This window comes from Barbus barbus (assembly GCF_936440315.1).
Source record: "Barbus barbus genome assembly, chromosome: 46".
Lineage (NCBI taxonomy): Eukaryota > Metazoa > Chordata > Actinopteri > Cypriniformes > Cyprinidae > Barbus > Barbus barbus.
The window spans coordinates 24,427,871-24,442,814 of record NC_136724.1 but is presented as its reverse complement, the minus strand read 5'-3'; the positions used below and the strand labels follow the sequence as shown (position 1 = coordinate 24,442,814).

General features: G+C 31.7%; 1 protein-coding gene across 14 annotated transcripts in view; it reads left to right on the top strand.

Annotated features, from left to right (window-relative positions):
• Positions 1 to 14,944, top strand: part of LOC306865161 (receptor-type tyrosine-protein phosphatase mu-like) — a 235,032-nt gene that overhangs the window by 110,120 nt on the left and 109,968 nt on the right. The window lies entirely within an intron of this gene.

Genomic DNA, 14,944 nt, shown 5'->3' with positions numbered 1-14,944 from the left:
AGAACAGAAAGACGATGACAGTCAGATTTTCTCTCTGGACTCGTGCATCAGAAGCTCTTGGCTAGTGGAGCGTGCGAACACGACGCTGTAATTGACGAATTCTGACGGATCCCACAGCGCTGGAGTGTGACAGACAGGACTCCAGACTCTTCTCTAATGACCGTCCGCTGCGGCTCTCCCTCAAACAAACACAGTTCCTCTCAGATTTACTGTACCACAGATGAGATGAGTTACAGCAGCTGCACAATCTGAGCGACAGAGAAACACTACTTTGAAAAAGTTATAATAATTGTTATATAATTTTTGTCTCGTATATATGCATGCATTTTAAAATGATCACAGTTATATAAAATGGGAGTCATATATTCATATTTTATACAATTATGATCATTTAAAAAAAATCCCCCAAAATTAAATTTTTTATATTATTTAGTGTCAATTAATATAGATTAGCTAAAAAATCTATTATTTATTCATCACTCATAATAATTTACTACTTCAAAGTGATTAAAAAAATATATATGTATCATTTGGCAAAGAAATTATTCAGATTATTATAAATGTATGTATGACACATTTTACATAACTGTAATAATCTTTTTACATTTATTTTCAAAAGGTATATTTTAATATTATTTGGAGGAGAAATTATTCATTTTAATTAATATAGATTAGTAAAAATGTTTAATATAAATTAAATCAGTTATTAAATCATCACTCATCAAGTTATTTTTTATGTTTTATATTATTTGGGGGGGGGTTAATTATTAATTAATTCATTTATTAAAGTAAAGTTAAAAAATGAAATTAATTTCTAAATAAATAAATGCTGTTGTCTCATTACTGAAAAAATAGAAAAAAAGGAAATTATCTATATTATAAAAGTAAATAAAAAATAAATCAGTTATTAAATAAAAGTGTGCTGTTGTATCATTATTACTGGAAAAAAATTAAAAGTTGTCGATATGCTAAAAATACATCAAAAAGTCTAAATATAATATATGGCAAATTTATATATATAATGTAAATTGTATATAGTTTAAAACTGGTCTGGTGTGGTGTGGTGTGTATTAGCACTCTGAACACGTTACAGTATGCTCTGTGATCTCCTGTACTGTACTGATAAGTGCTGCGACTCCTTCCTCTTCCTCCACCGCGATCATTTTTCTTGCAGTAAGGACTCGTGTCGTGCTGAAGGTGACTTTCAAGAGTGTTTTTGAGCTCCGTACCGTCGGGCCTGGGAGAGATTTAGTTTTTCATTTCCAGCGGGATCAACGTGTTTAATTTTCCTGTTGGGAGAAGCGGAGCGCAGAGGAGCAGAGAACCAATCCGGCGCTCAGAGAGACAGAAAGAAGAGAGGAGACGCACGTCTGACAGCTCCTCCATCACACACACACACACACACACACACACACACAGACACACACACACACACACACACACACACACACACACACACACACACACACACACACAGACACAGTGACTTTCACCTCTGTGTGACTCAAAAACACTAAAACAGCACAAAGCTGCTCACTTTCTTCAGCTTCTGATGGTAACATTACAAAGTCAAATGGGGAAAATTTCATATTCTATATTAATGTGCCCAATTTCTACACTACCTGACAGTCATAACCAGATACAGATGCTAATAAAATATTATTTTTGGGGAGAAATTGCAAATGCAAATTATTTTGATTACTGAGGTAGATAAAAAGTAACAAATTAAGTAATAAATTAATAATTTATTGGTGTATAATGTTAAAATAACTTTAACTTCCATCCATCCGTCCGTCCGTCCATCCGGCCATCCGGTATAAAATTACTAAGAAACAGTAGGTAACACATTGAAATGTTAAATTCTGAAGCAAAAAAGAAAAAAAAAAGTGCTTTCTTGTAAACATACTCCAGTAATCTTTGTTTTATTTACAACCTCAAAAAATCATTTGAGCAGAGTATAATATATATGGACTTCCTCTATAATTTAGGTGATGTATAAATAAATGATCTGTAATGTAAGAGTTGAGGGCCACTCAGAGCGTGAAATCAGACGTGTAAAGAGAAGAGGAAAGAGAACATGAACAAAGAGGAAGAGAGGAGAAGAAACGCCATATTACATCATAAATCACTCCATTTACACGAGGTTTACTTCAATCAGTTCCTCACGCTTTATCCATAAATGAGAACTTGTGCCATCAATTCCAGCTCATTTAGACTGCATTCAGTATCAGTTTATTGTTCATACTGTATTAAATATTAATATTTATTCAGCTGGTGTATTTGAATTGCATAAAATTGATTCGGATTACACAGTTTTAACATAAATCAATAATAAACTTAATGTGATGCATATTTTGTCAGTCATACAGGAATGAAAACAATTGCCCCAAAGTTTTCTTATGATTGGATTTTGAAAGATTAATTGTAATTTATTTTGTTTTTATTTTTTTGATGATAAATTTGTTAAATCATAAATCCAGAAATACTGAAACAGACAATACAGAATTTCTCAAAAAAAACAAAAGAAATATTTACTAGCGCTCTTACTGTTAAACATTTAATAAGGCTATTATTGTACAAAACGTAAGAAATTATTCTATTGTTAATATTGTATGAATTCAATTGATTAGACATGTTTTAATAAAATTGAATTAAACCATATATTTTTTTTAAATCTAGAAAGTTTTAATACAAAACAAATAATATGAGAAAAATAAAACATTTCATAGGCTCCTAAAAAAAAGTTAGTTAAAAAAAAAACTTGCAATAAATTGATGTTAAATTGTGTAAGTTTCATGATTTCAGTTAATTTATGCTTTTTGATTACTAATGTATATATGTATATATTTATGTATAATTTTTTTAAATAACAGAATCCAGAAAAATTAAAACGGGTCAGATTTCTTTAATTGTACTAATAAACCGAATGCGTTTTAAATACAAAATAACCTGATTTACATATTTATAAATTGATCATCAATAAGTCCAGTTCATTTCAATCTCTTACATTTTACCTAATTGAATAATGCTTGTTCCACAGCTAGCCATATTATATTTCAAAACTGTTTAACTGAATTATTGTAATTATTATTGTTTTCACAATGAGGAGATTTATGCTGATTCTAAGTGATTTAATTAAATGAATTTTGAAATGAGATTTAAGTAAAATCAAATGGATGCAAATAGTTAATAATAAACTAAGCGTGACTAATACACATCACATTAAGTTTATTATTATTTATTATGTTGTTCATGTTAAAACAGTGTAATCTAACTAGATGGAAATATAAATGCAATTCAAATGCATGAATGGAAAAGATTGTGAAAGTTGACGTGTTTTCTTGTTTCTCATAATTGATTTCTGCTGGTGTCAGATCCGCTCTGCAGTTCATTAATCCAGTAGAGATTAATTGACTCTGCGTTCTGCTCAGTTTTCAGCCTGAAGCATCATTTCTATGGTAATTCCTTGTCTCTCGGTGTCTGATCTCACTGGCCTGTTGAGCAGATGATGTCATTTCCTGTTCTTTCTCCTGCGTGACTGTTAGCGGCTGACAGACTCATCTCCTGCACTTCTGACTGTATCCTGACCAAAACACCCAGACACCATAAACAGAGAGAAAAACTCTAACTAGTTAATGTTTTGTGCTGGATGTCAGTCGATGATGCAGATGAGTCTGTCGTCATGTCGTTTAGTGATCATGTCGGTTTGATTTTGGTTTCTTATTTAATTATTTAATTTAATTTAGTTTTTTGTAATATTTTAATATTTTGTACTCATTTTATTTTTATATTTTCTGTTTTTATTTGAGTTATTTTGTTGTGTTTTTTGTTTTGGTAATTTTTATTATTATTTTTTTATATATATATATATGTCTATATAGCTTTTATACATTTTCAGTTTTATGAAATTTCAGTTTTAGTCTATTTTAGTACATCAGGTTAAACTAGATGAAAATGAGAGAAAAAAGTTTAGTATTTTATTTAGTTATTTTATTTTATTTTATTCGGTTGAAGTTTGTTTTATTTCAATTTTTTATGGTTTTAGTTTTAGTTAACTAGAATATCACTGCCTTTTTTAAATTTTTAATAAATGTAGGTTATAAAATATGAAAACTTGTAAAAAATGCGTGTATATATATCTTTTTTTTGTCTGTTTTTATTGTACTTTAGTTAGTTTGAGCTATGATTTATTTTAATTTCAGTTTTTCCAGTTATTAGTTGTTTTGTTTCAGTTAATGTACTTGTTTAGTGTTTGTTTTAGTTTTCATCAGCAGTAATATAACTGGTTAACACATTTTAGTTTAATCTGATTTAATTGAATAATGTTCAATTAAATCTGCAAAATTCTACAGAATGTTCACCAAAAATCGACAAGAAAATGCAATAAATAAATTATAGCCTTAAAGTTATGATTAAAGTCAATTTTAATGTTTGTGATGTTTAATATTTAATACTTGTATTTGTGGTCAAACCTGATGCTCAGGGTTCGTTTAGGGTATTCTAGTGGAGATTATGTTTTATTCTTTGGATTCAGGTTTCAAAGGTTTTAGTTTTGATCTTTAACCAGGTTTACTAGCAGCGCAGTGTGATGTGATATTAGGAGTTCAGGCTGTGTGTGTGTGTGTGTGTGTGTGTGTGTGTGTTGTTTTGTGAGGGTTTTGTTTTCTTGTAGCTTGAGGTTGTGAAGCAGTATTATCCACAGGACTTTTATTATGCCTTCTGATAGTAAGGTTTACTTTAGGAGAGCCTTCGTTCCCTGCTCTTCAGGACGTTCTTCCAGGAGCTGCAGTGAATCAAACACGATCAGCGTGTGTTTTCAGAGCGCATGGACCTGCATATTTGAGCAGCTCGTTATAATTCATGTTACATGAGAGCGCGTTAAATAGAGTAAACCTGGCTTTTATCCCTGAAGTAGGGCATTACTCTGGAGTCCTTGCTTCCTCTCCCTGTGGAAAGCGCCGGCGCCTCGGGCAGATTCACAGACGAACATGTGCTGGAGAACAGCTAAAGTCCTGCTGTAACTCTGATCACTTCCTGGAAAACCTTTCAATCCCAACTGAACTGTCAAAGTTCTCCAAATTCTGTCTTCATTTACTCATAAATATGAATTAATATGTGTTTTTATATATATATATAAAAACATTCTGTCTTAATTTACGCTTAATTTAATTAGATTTATTTTATTATATTCTTAATGTTTTTATATTTATTTTATTATAAATGTTAAATAATTATAAATATTATTATATATTATAAATATTAAATAAAGAAATGATCAATTGCACATACTGAATAAATAGTTATATTAATTTATATTATATTGTGTCTGTTTTATTGCATTTATTACATTGTTACATTACATGTATTAAATTATAAATATTAATATATATAACACAAAATCTGTCATAATTTACTCACCCTTGATTATATTTATTTTATTAAATTTATAATATTATATTTATTTTACTGTAAATATTAAATAATTATAAGTAGTGCTAATTATACACAAATATATTGTTTTTATATACCCACCCTGAATAAAAAATTAAAATCTAAATTGTATTAATTTTATTATATTTACAAAATTATTCATTTTATTATTATTATGAATATAACAGTTTTATAAATATAATCAAATATTAAGTATTATATATTATAAATATTAAATTAAAATCCCCAAATTTTAATTCTGTTACTATTTACTCAGGCTGAATAATTATATTATATTATATAGAATATATATAAAAATATGCTGACTTGTAGAGTGTGTATAACGAAGGCTGTGGTCGTGTCCTGCTGATGTTGTTGATCTGATCCGGTAGTTGCTGACGCTAATGAAGGTCTCTCAGGCGATGACATCATCATCTAACGAGCTGGAAGCGAGTCAGGCGGCATTGAGACGAGGCCGAGAGAAATGCACTCTGGGTAGAGTGATTGAGTTTTGATTGTGGGTTTTCAGAAGCTGTCATTATTGCGTATGAAAGCGCTTTGAAGCGGATGAAAGCAGCAGCGTTACGCAGACCTCTCTGTTGATATCGCAGAAATCCTTTCACAAACAATGCACACGCACACATGAAACACTCTCGCTGCGTTTGATATTCACTCTCAGATTGACTTCCTTTAGTCCCTTGTTTTTACGTAGAGTTTCCTCACCGGACTCAGGAATCACACAAACACGGCTCAGATTTTATTGTTTCACACTCTTACTTGATCTGGACAAACTGTGCTTCATTAGAAACATTAAAGGCTCTAGCTTCCATATTCAACCACTGTTTTGATACAACTCTGTTGATGTGACAGTAATTTATTAATTGATGTCGAGTACAAAATAATAAATCTGTATGTGTGATATTTCATATAGAATATCCACACGCATTCAGTCACATTATTTGTGTAACCATAGCTTCACTGAGGTCTCATATTCCAAAGACGCGCATACATTGAGAAATATTGATGTATTTGCACGTTCATATTTTTTCAGACAGAATCATTTCTATTCATTTTCCACTGATTTATGCGATCTGATTATTATTATCTGATTATCTGCAAAAATTGACCCTTAAGACTGGTTTTGTGCTCCAGGGTGACATATGTTGATTATGTATCTAGTCAGAAAGACTCATGAGCAGCTACCTTTTTATTTTGGATGTCATTTATGTCTCCATGCCAAAATGAGCGGTGCTTGAGAAGGTTTTAAGAAGAAAAATACAGCACAAAATCTGCTTCAAATAATCATGTTTTCAGTTTTCCCCTTAATGAGCTATTTATTTTTTATATTTAATTATTATTATTTTTTATTTATTTATGCACAACAGTATAACAATACATCGTCGTAAACAACATTTACATGCAGACTTTTTTTTTTTACTAAAACATTTAAATAAATGAAATTAGCATAATATTAATATTTTTTATTATCAGCAACATTGATATATAACCCAGCAATATATAATGTGAAGATTTTACATTGATTCTTTCTGCTGGTTACTGTCTTTAAGTCTTTATAAGCGAGTCATTTTAATTATTTATTCAATTCACTAATTGATCCAGGAATAAAATAACTGACTGTCTTTATGAGTGAATCATTGAATCATTTATTCAACCAATTTGTTCAAAAATGCATGAGACACACAATGGTTAACTCTACTTTTACTGTTTTTCTGTCTATTAATTAGCATTGAATTTGTAATTTATCATGTCTCTTGCATTTTGTTTAGATTTCTGAACCAAAACCTTGAATATAATAATGAGCTGATTATTTCATAATGATTCTGCATCAGTTTTAACTTTTTACAGTTACATTACAATGCTAATTTGTTTAAATGTATTTTTTCAAATTTAAGCCTATAATTAATAAATAAAATATACAATTTGTAGCCAGCAAGTTTTTGTTTTCTTTTTTTTTTTCTTTTTTTTTGGAGGACGGGGAATGAGCAGGAATGCATTAATTGACAGCTGAAAATTCAGCTTTGCATCGCACCAAAAATGACATTTTACTATACATTCACACAGACAACATCTATTTTAATTTGCAATAATTTCTCACACTTTTCCCTGTATTTTTGATCAATGAAATGCAGCCTTATTGAGCAGAAGACACTCTTTCTCACTTTCAGACAATAGTGTGTGTATATTAGACAGGATTTCTTCTCACAAAGAAGAAACATATGTTTTATTCATTATTGAAGGAGAAACCTGAAGCAGGCGTTGTTGCTTGATCCGGAGCAGCGCGTCTGCAGCAGAAGCTGATAACACGATGATTTGTGTCCAGAGGGAGAAGCGTTTCTCTCCAGCTACGGTCAATTTGTTCCCCTTCATGCAGGACTAATGCTTTTTTTCTCTCCTCCATCCGGCCTTCATCATCCCGCGCTCTCAGCCGCTCAGAGATATGATGATGATGATGATATAACATATAGTTTACATGCGTGTTTTGGTGAGCGTGAGCAGAATGTAATGACCGGCGCACTCATAATGTGACAATGATAACGCCGGCCTTATTTAAATGTCAAGCCTGCGCTGGGCTCTGATAGTTGACATCTAAATGTCAATTAGAATGATTTGAACACAGGACTCATGGGAATGAAATGAGTACAGGGAATAGCAATGAAACACACACACACACTCACACACACACTCACACACACACAGCTCACACACACACACATGTTGGTTTTTGTGGTTTATGGGGACTCTCCATAGGCGTAATGGTTTTTATACTGAACAAACTGTGTGTGCTATTGCCCTACACCAACCCTACACCTAAACTTAGCCCTCACAGGAGACTTTGTGCATTTTTAGATTTTCAAAAAAACACCATTTAGTATGTTTTTTAAACCTTTTGAATTACGGGGACATAGGCAGTGTCCTCATAAACCACCTTCATATTGTAATACCTAATTGTATAATCATTATACACATTTGTGTCCTCATAAACCACATAAACATGCACACACACACACACTCACACACACACACACACACCTGAAGTGCTCTGGTGATGGGGAAAGCTGCAGAACTGACCGCATACTCTGTGTTTTATTAGGATCTGCTCATCTATCTCCGGTTCAAATTCAGAGGCTGTTATTTTTGAGCGCAGTGTTGGATTTGGGAATAAAAGCGGCAGTGTTCCTGTCAGCGTTTCAGAGATTATGGCTGCATCGCTGCGGCAAATCCATCCAAGGCTCCACCTTGACCTTTCACCCTTAAACTCCTTCTCTACTTCAGATATATAGGTGTTTAAGCAGAGCCATTGAGCAGGAGGTCAAAGGTCAGAGGGGTCATGGAGAAAGACTAGTGTTTAAATATGAAGGGACGTCCTGAAGCAGCTTTAGATAGTTACTGGCTTAAACTGAGAGAGAATGGAGAGTGTTTAGAGGCCAGCGGCAGGAAGACTGACCTATGGAAATCACAGCAGCTCATATGTGAGAATGAATGGAAGTGCTAGTCACATCACTCTTAATATTAGGAATTTAATATATATATGTCTGTGTGTGTGTGTGTGTGTGTGTGAATGTAAAAGATCATGAAACTGAAATATTTAAGATCTTTGAATATGAACTTTTTTTACAATATGAAATATTTAGAGCACTTATTTGTATACATATAGATCCTATTATTTATATATTTCTATTTATATATTTGCGCTTAATGTTAAGTATGACATACTTTCATATTACTTTTTAATAATATAGTACATAATTTAATTTATATATTAAATATTAATACAGATATAAGTATAACATGTTGTGTGTGTGTGTATATAATATTTTTGTATAATTTTATATTTTATTAATATTCATTAATTTATATGAATATTATTTATATTTATATATAAATTAATACATTATACACACACACATACATAAAAATTAATATGTTATTATTTATATAATGCAATGTTATGTATAATAATATTTATTTATTAAAGTCATTATTTAGCTATATATTTATAAATGGTTAACATTAAAAATAATTTAACATTTGATGAACATATAAATATATAAATATTATTTATTATTATTTATTAATATATTAATACTATTTATTAAAGTTGAGTAGTATATGGTCTGTTATTGTGAACATAACCTGTGAGATGAGCATATTAAAAGAGTGCAGACTGCTCACTTCAGTGTGTGTGTGTGTGTGTGTGTGTGTGTGTGTGTGTGTGTGTGTGTGTGTGTGTGTGTTTCTTATCTCTCTCACTGCAGTTTCATTACTGGGGGTCATTTTGTTTATAGTGTCGAGTGAAACGCAAGAACTCTCGGCTGGTGTCACTTTATCAGCATACACACACACACACACTCACACACACACACACACACACACACACACACTCACACACTCACTCGCAGCAGATAGTGTGTGTAAATAAGAGTGCTTTGTCTGCTGGACTTTTCCTCTCTGCTCGGGTTAATCAATAGTCTGTTAATAGTATTTTCAGTGAATGTCAACAGGTAATCAATGAGTTAAAACAGAGGAAGAGGAGTTTGAAGGGCAGAGAGAGTCGACGGCTAAACACACACACACACACACACACACACACACATCCTTACAGTGAAATGACTGCATCTGTGAGGAACCGTTTAAGCAATGATGCATGATTGTAAGCAAAGTTATAGCTAAAGTATATAATAACACACCACTTTCTGAATCATCGTCCTTCCTCTATAAGATTCTGCAGAGATGCGGGAGAGTAAAGTGTGATGAAGTGTGTGTAAAACAGGCTTTTGTTGTGCAGCAGATTTACGGAGGCGTTTGAGACTCTGTTTGTATGGAAATGCTGCTTCACTCCTAGCGGCGAGGTTGAGCTGCTGTTAGGGCAGGATTAGACCCTTATTTATATCAAGCCTTAGCTCACGCATGTGATTAGAAACTTTCAATTGCAGTATTTTCTCCAAAACACCCCAGAGAAACAGTCTGATTTGATTTTTAAAAGCTGGCAAGAGTTTATTAATGCTGTTGGTTTAGTCAGTCACCACCAGTAATACTAATGTGTGTGTGTGTGTGTGTAAACTACCAGTGTTTCTAAAAGAGTCTCTTCTGTTCACCAAGGCGGCATTTATTTGATCAAAAATAGAGTAAAATTGTGAAATATTTTTACAATTTAAATATCTGTTTTCTATATGAATATGTGTTAAAATGTAATTTATTTCTGTGATCTGCAGCTGTATTTTCAGCATCATTACTGCAGTCTTCAGTGTCACATGATCTTCAGAAATCATAATAATATACTGATTTACTGCTCAACAAACATTTGAACACAGTTGTGCTGCACAATATTTTGGGGGTAAGAAAGATTTTGGTTACACTTCATTTTGATAGTCCACTTTAGACATTCTACTAACTATAAGTAACTTTGTAACTACATGTCAACTAATTCTCATTAATTTGCAACTACATGTCTACTAACTCTCAGAGTGGACTGTTAGGCTAGGTTTAGGGTTAGTAGAATAAGTTGACACACTCATGCAAAGTTTCTTATAGTCAGTATGTTGTCTGTTGTGGATCCATCAAAATAAAGTGTTAGAAGATATGAAGCAGACAATCTACTAATACTCTAATGACTGCTAGTTGACATGTAGTTACAAAGTTACTTACTGTTAGCAGAATGTCTAAAGTGGACTATCAACAATAAAGTGTTACCAAGATTTTTAATTAAAAAAATAAAGAAATTAATACTTTTATTCATCAAGGATGCATTAAATTGACCAAAAGTGGCAATAAAGACATTAATAATGTCACAAACGATTTCTGTTTCAAATAAATGCTGTTCTTCTGAACTTACTATTCATCTGTGAATCCTGAAAAATACAATATTGTGCAGCACAACTGTTTTCAACATTGATAATAATCAGAAATGTTTCTGAGCAGCAAATCAGTATATTATTATGATTTCTGAAGATCATGTGCAAAAAAATCTAAATATTGAGAAAATCTCCTTTAAAGTTGTTCAAATGAAGTTCTTAGCAATGCATATTACTAATCAAAAATGAAGTTTTGATATATTTACAGTAGGACATTTACTAAATATCTTCATGGAACATGATCTTAATATCCTAATGATTTTTGGCATAAAAGAGAAATGTATAATTTTGATCCATACAATGTATTGTTGTCTATTGCTATAAATATACCTGTGCTACTGATGACTGCTTCTGTGCTGCAGGGATACAAATATTAAAATATAATATTTAAAGTTCACAGAACACCTTTATCTTTATGGTGAATTGTTAATATTATATTTGAATCTGATCAAATAAACGCAGCCTTGTTGAGCAGAAGAGACTTCCTTCAGAAACATCTGCTGGTTTTGCATGTAAACCTCTGTTATCTCAGACGTTCTCAGTGGCGTGGTGTCTCTGGTCAGTTTCTTTCTCCGCAGTCGTCCTGTAAGAAGCTCTGATCTCATTATTCTCTCTCAGGATCAGCAGGGTTTCGCTCCTCCGCTGTTAAGGCAGCACTTCGCTCAATCACAGACCGCTGTCCTCTTTCTCATCCGCTTCACAATGACTCCTTCAGCTCAACCTGAAAGGGAAAATCACGGGTTTCCTTTTTTGCAGAATATCAAGCTCTCATTTTGAAAGTTTGCTATTCTTTGAGCCGGATATATTTCTCAATAGCGCAGCTCTGAAGTGCTCTGATTGTTCTCGCCAATGCTTTCCTTCATATTCATACTCCAAAGGAACAGGATCCGGTCGCCACAGGAAACACTTTTATTGTGTGTCCAAATTAAAAGCGTTCGACTGTCGGTGCTGAAGAACGTGATGGACATGCAGCTTTGATAATGGAGTTATTTTGAATAATGAGTGTATTATGTTTATGTAATATTTATATTTTAAATTTTTTATTATAAATTAAATCACTTAAATTGTAGTTAATTACTTTTTTCATTACAAATAAAAAATTTAAATATCTAAATATATTATATAAATAAATATATAACGTATATCATTGGAAATAAATAAATTGTATTATATATTTATAGTTTCTTTTCATATATATGTGTGGGTTTATATTATTTATAATATTTTGATTTGTAACAATTTTTATAAATAAATGACTATTTACTATACTATTACTATACTTTTACTTTACTATGCTATTACTAATTGCGTATACTAGATACCAAACTTATTTTATTACCACTACAGTTTTTATTAATAATTCTTAATTAGTTTTTAATTTTAATTTTAATTTTTTAATTTTAATTTTAGTAAAAAAAAAAAAAAATTTTTATGTTTCTTTTTAAAAATCTATATAGTTTTTTTTTATACATTTTTATTTCAGTTTTAGTATTAGTTATTTTTAGTGCATCAGTTCAAACTAAATGAAATGAGAAATGATTTTTTATTTTATTTTATTCTTAGTTAACCATAATAACCCTGGACTCATATATATTTCAGATGATATAAGTTGTATATTTATTTATATAATATATTTACATAATATATAGATAAATATATGACAAATATCATATATAAATTATTATATATTATATTTGCTATATAAAGTATTTTATTTTAATATATAAGTTATTAAATACTGTATGTGTGTGTGTATATATATATATATATATATATATATATATATATATATATATATATATATATATATATATATATATATATATATATATATATATATATACAATGAGGATACAAATAACTACTCCCTTAATTTATACTCAAATTAATATATCATATCCATATTTATTCTGTGACAATGACCAGCTCACTGAATCAACCAGCATCATCCTTTATATATTCATTATTCCTCAAACCCGTCCCATAGTGCTCTTGGCCTGGTTCTGCACATGTGATTGGATTATTGTGAGCATATTGTCCAAAGCTGCTTCCTGAATCCTTTGTGCAAAACTCCTCTGATGTCTCACATTATAATGCCTATTATCTCAAGCTTGTTAAAGATGAACCGCTATCTGTCTCCTTCAGAAAAACGGATGGCAGTTCATCTTTAACGAGCCGTTTTTACAGGAGCGGCTGAATACTGTACATTAGTGCGGACGCGTTTAACATGCCGTCTCTGTCTCGTTAAGCGTGAGTTTGAGTGAGAAGTAATTGAGAGGCTCCACAAAGAGCTTGATTTGAGCCGAATGAATGATGAATGCTTCCCGTCTCGGGTCTGTTCCACTCTCACCTCCAGTGTTTCTTACAAGCTGCTGATTAAAAGGTGTTTCCAGAGCCGTGTTTTAATCTGCAGCCACACACGCGCCGAATAAAGATCAGCCTGCGCTTTGTTTCCCTCGCAGACTGCGCTCTGCTTTCTGCTTCTCGTGTTTTGTCAGAAAACAGGCCTTTGGGAAGCAAACACACGGTTGGAGTCCGCAGCTTCATGTGACAGGCTTTCTGAGGGTCTTAAAGTTTTAATTCACCCTTGAGCAGTTTAAAGCATTAAAAAAGTCTTAAATGCATAAAGTCGTGGCATTAAATGTTGCATGCACTGCATCTTTCTCAGTATTTTTGTCTTGTTTTCCAGCATAAATATCTAAACATCCTTAAATCAAGATACATTTACAGGAGATGACAAATTTAAATATAAAAAATGCTGCCTTATTTAAGTACAAGTCATTTAAACTTAAATTACATTAAACTTGCTTAAAAAGGAGTTGAACCTTGTGCAACTTATAAAATAAAGTTAACAAAACTGCTTAACTTATTTTGATGAGTTAAAGTAATGTAAAAACACATGTTGGTCATATGATTTTTTACCGTATAGAAAGGTCTTAGAAAGGTCTGCAGAAACCCTGCTATGAATAGTTTTGTGTGTAATCGGTCCGTCTCGATTGCTCAGGTCTCTGTAAAAACAGTTTTGTGGGAACGGAGCGGGTTAAGCTTCCCTGTTCCTCATCAGGAGCGTCAGATTGCTTGTCTGGGGCTTCGGATCGCCAGCCCATGTGTGTGAAATGCTGAATTGCTCTGAAATGCTGCTCAGATTGAACTCAGAATGGAAATTGATCGTGTTGCTCCTGAGGGAACGGAGGAGCAGAGCTTTCATCAGAGATGAAGCCGGTCTGGAGGAGATACTGCATGTACAGACCGGCATCACGCTTCCCAACAGACATATAATAAAGTCAATAGTCAAAATATCCATAATTGGGTGAACTGCACAAAAATATTTCCAGGTCATATATGACTCCAAAATCAAGATAAATATATATATGTGTTAAAATAAAGAAAAAAAGAAAAATTCCCCTGTATTTCAGATCTCATGCTCAGCCCTCAAAGAATCAAAGTAGTGAACATCAATATATGATTAATTCAATTTAATTTAAAATGAAAATTTAATTTAGAATGACTTGTAATAGACCTGTTATTTTAGTTTTTAGTAACATTGAGATGCTGTTAAAATTAGTTTATATATATATATATATATATATATATATATATATATATATATATATATATATATATATATATATATATATATA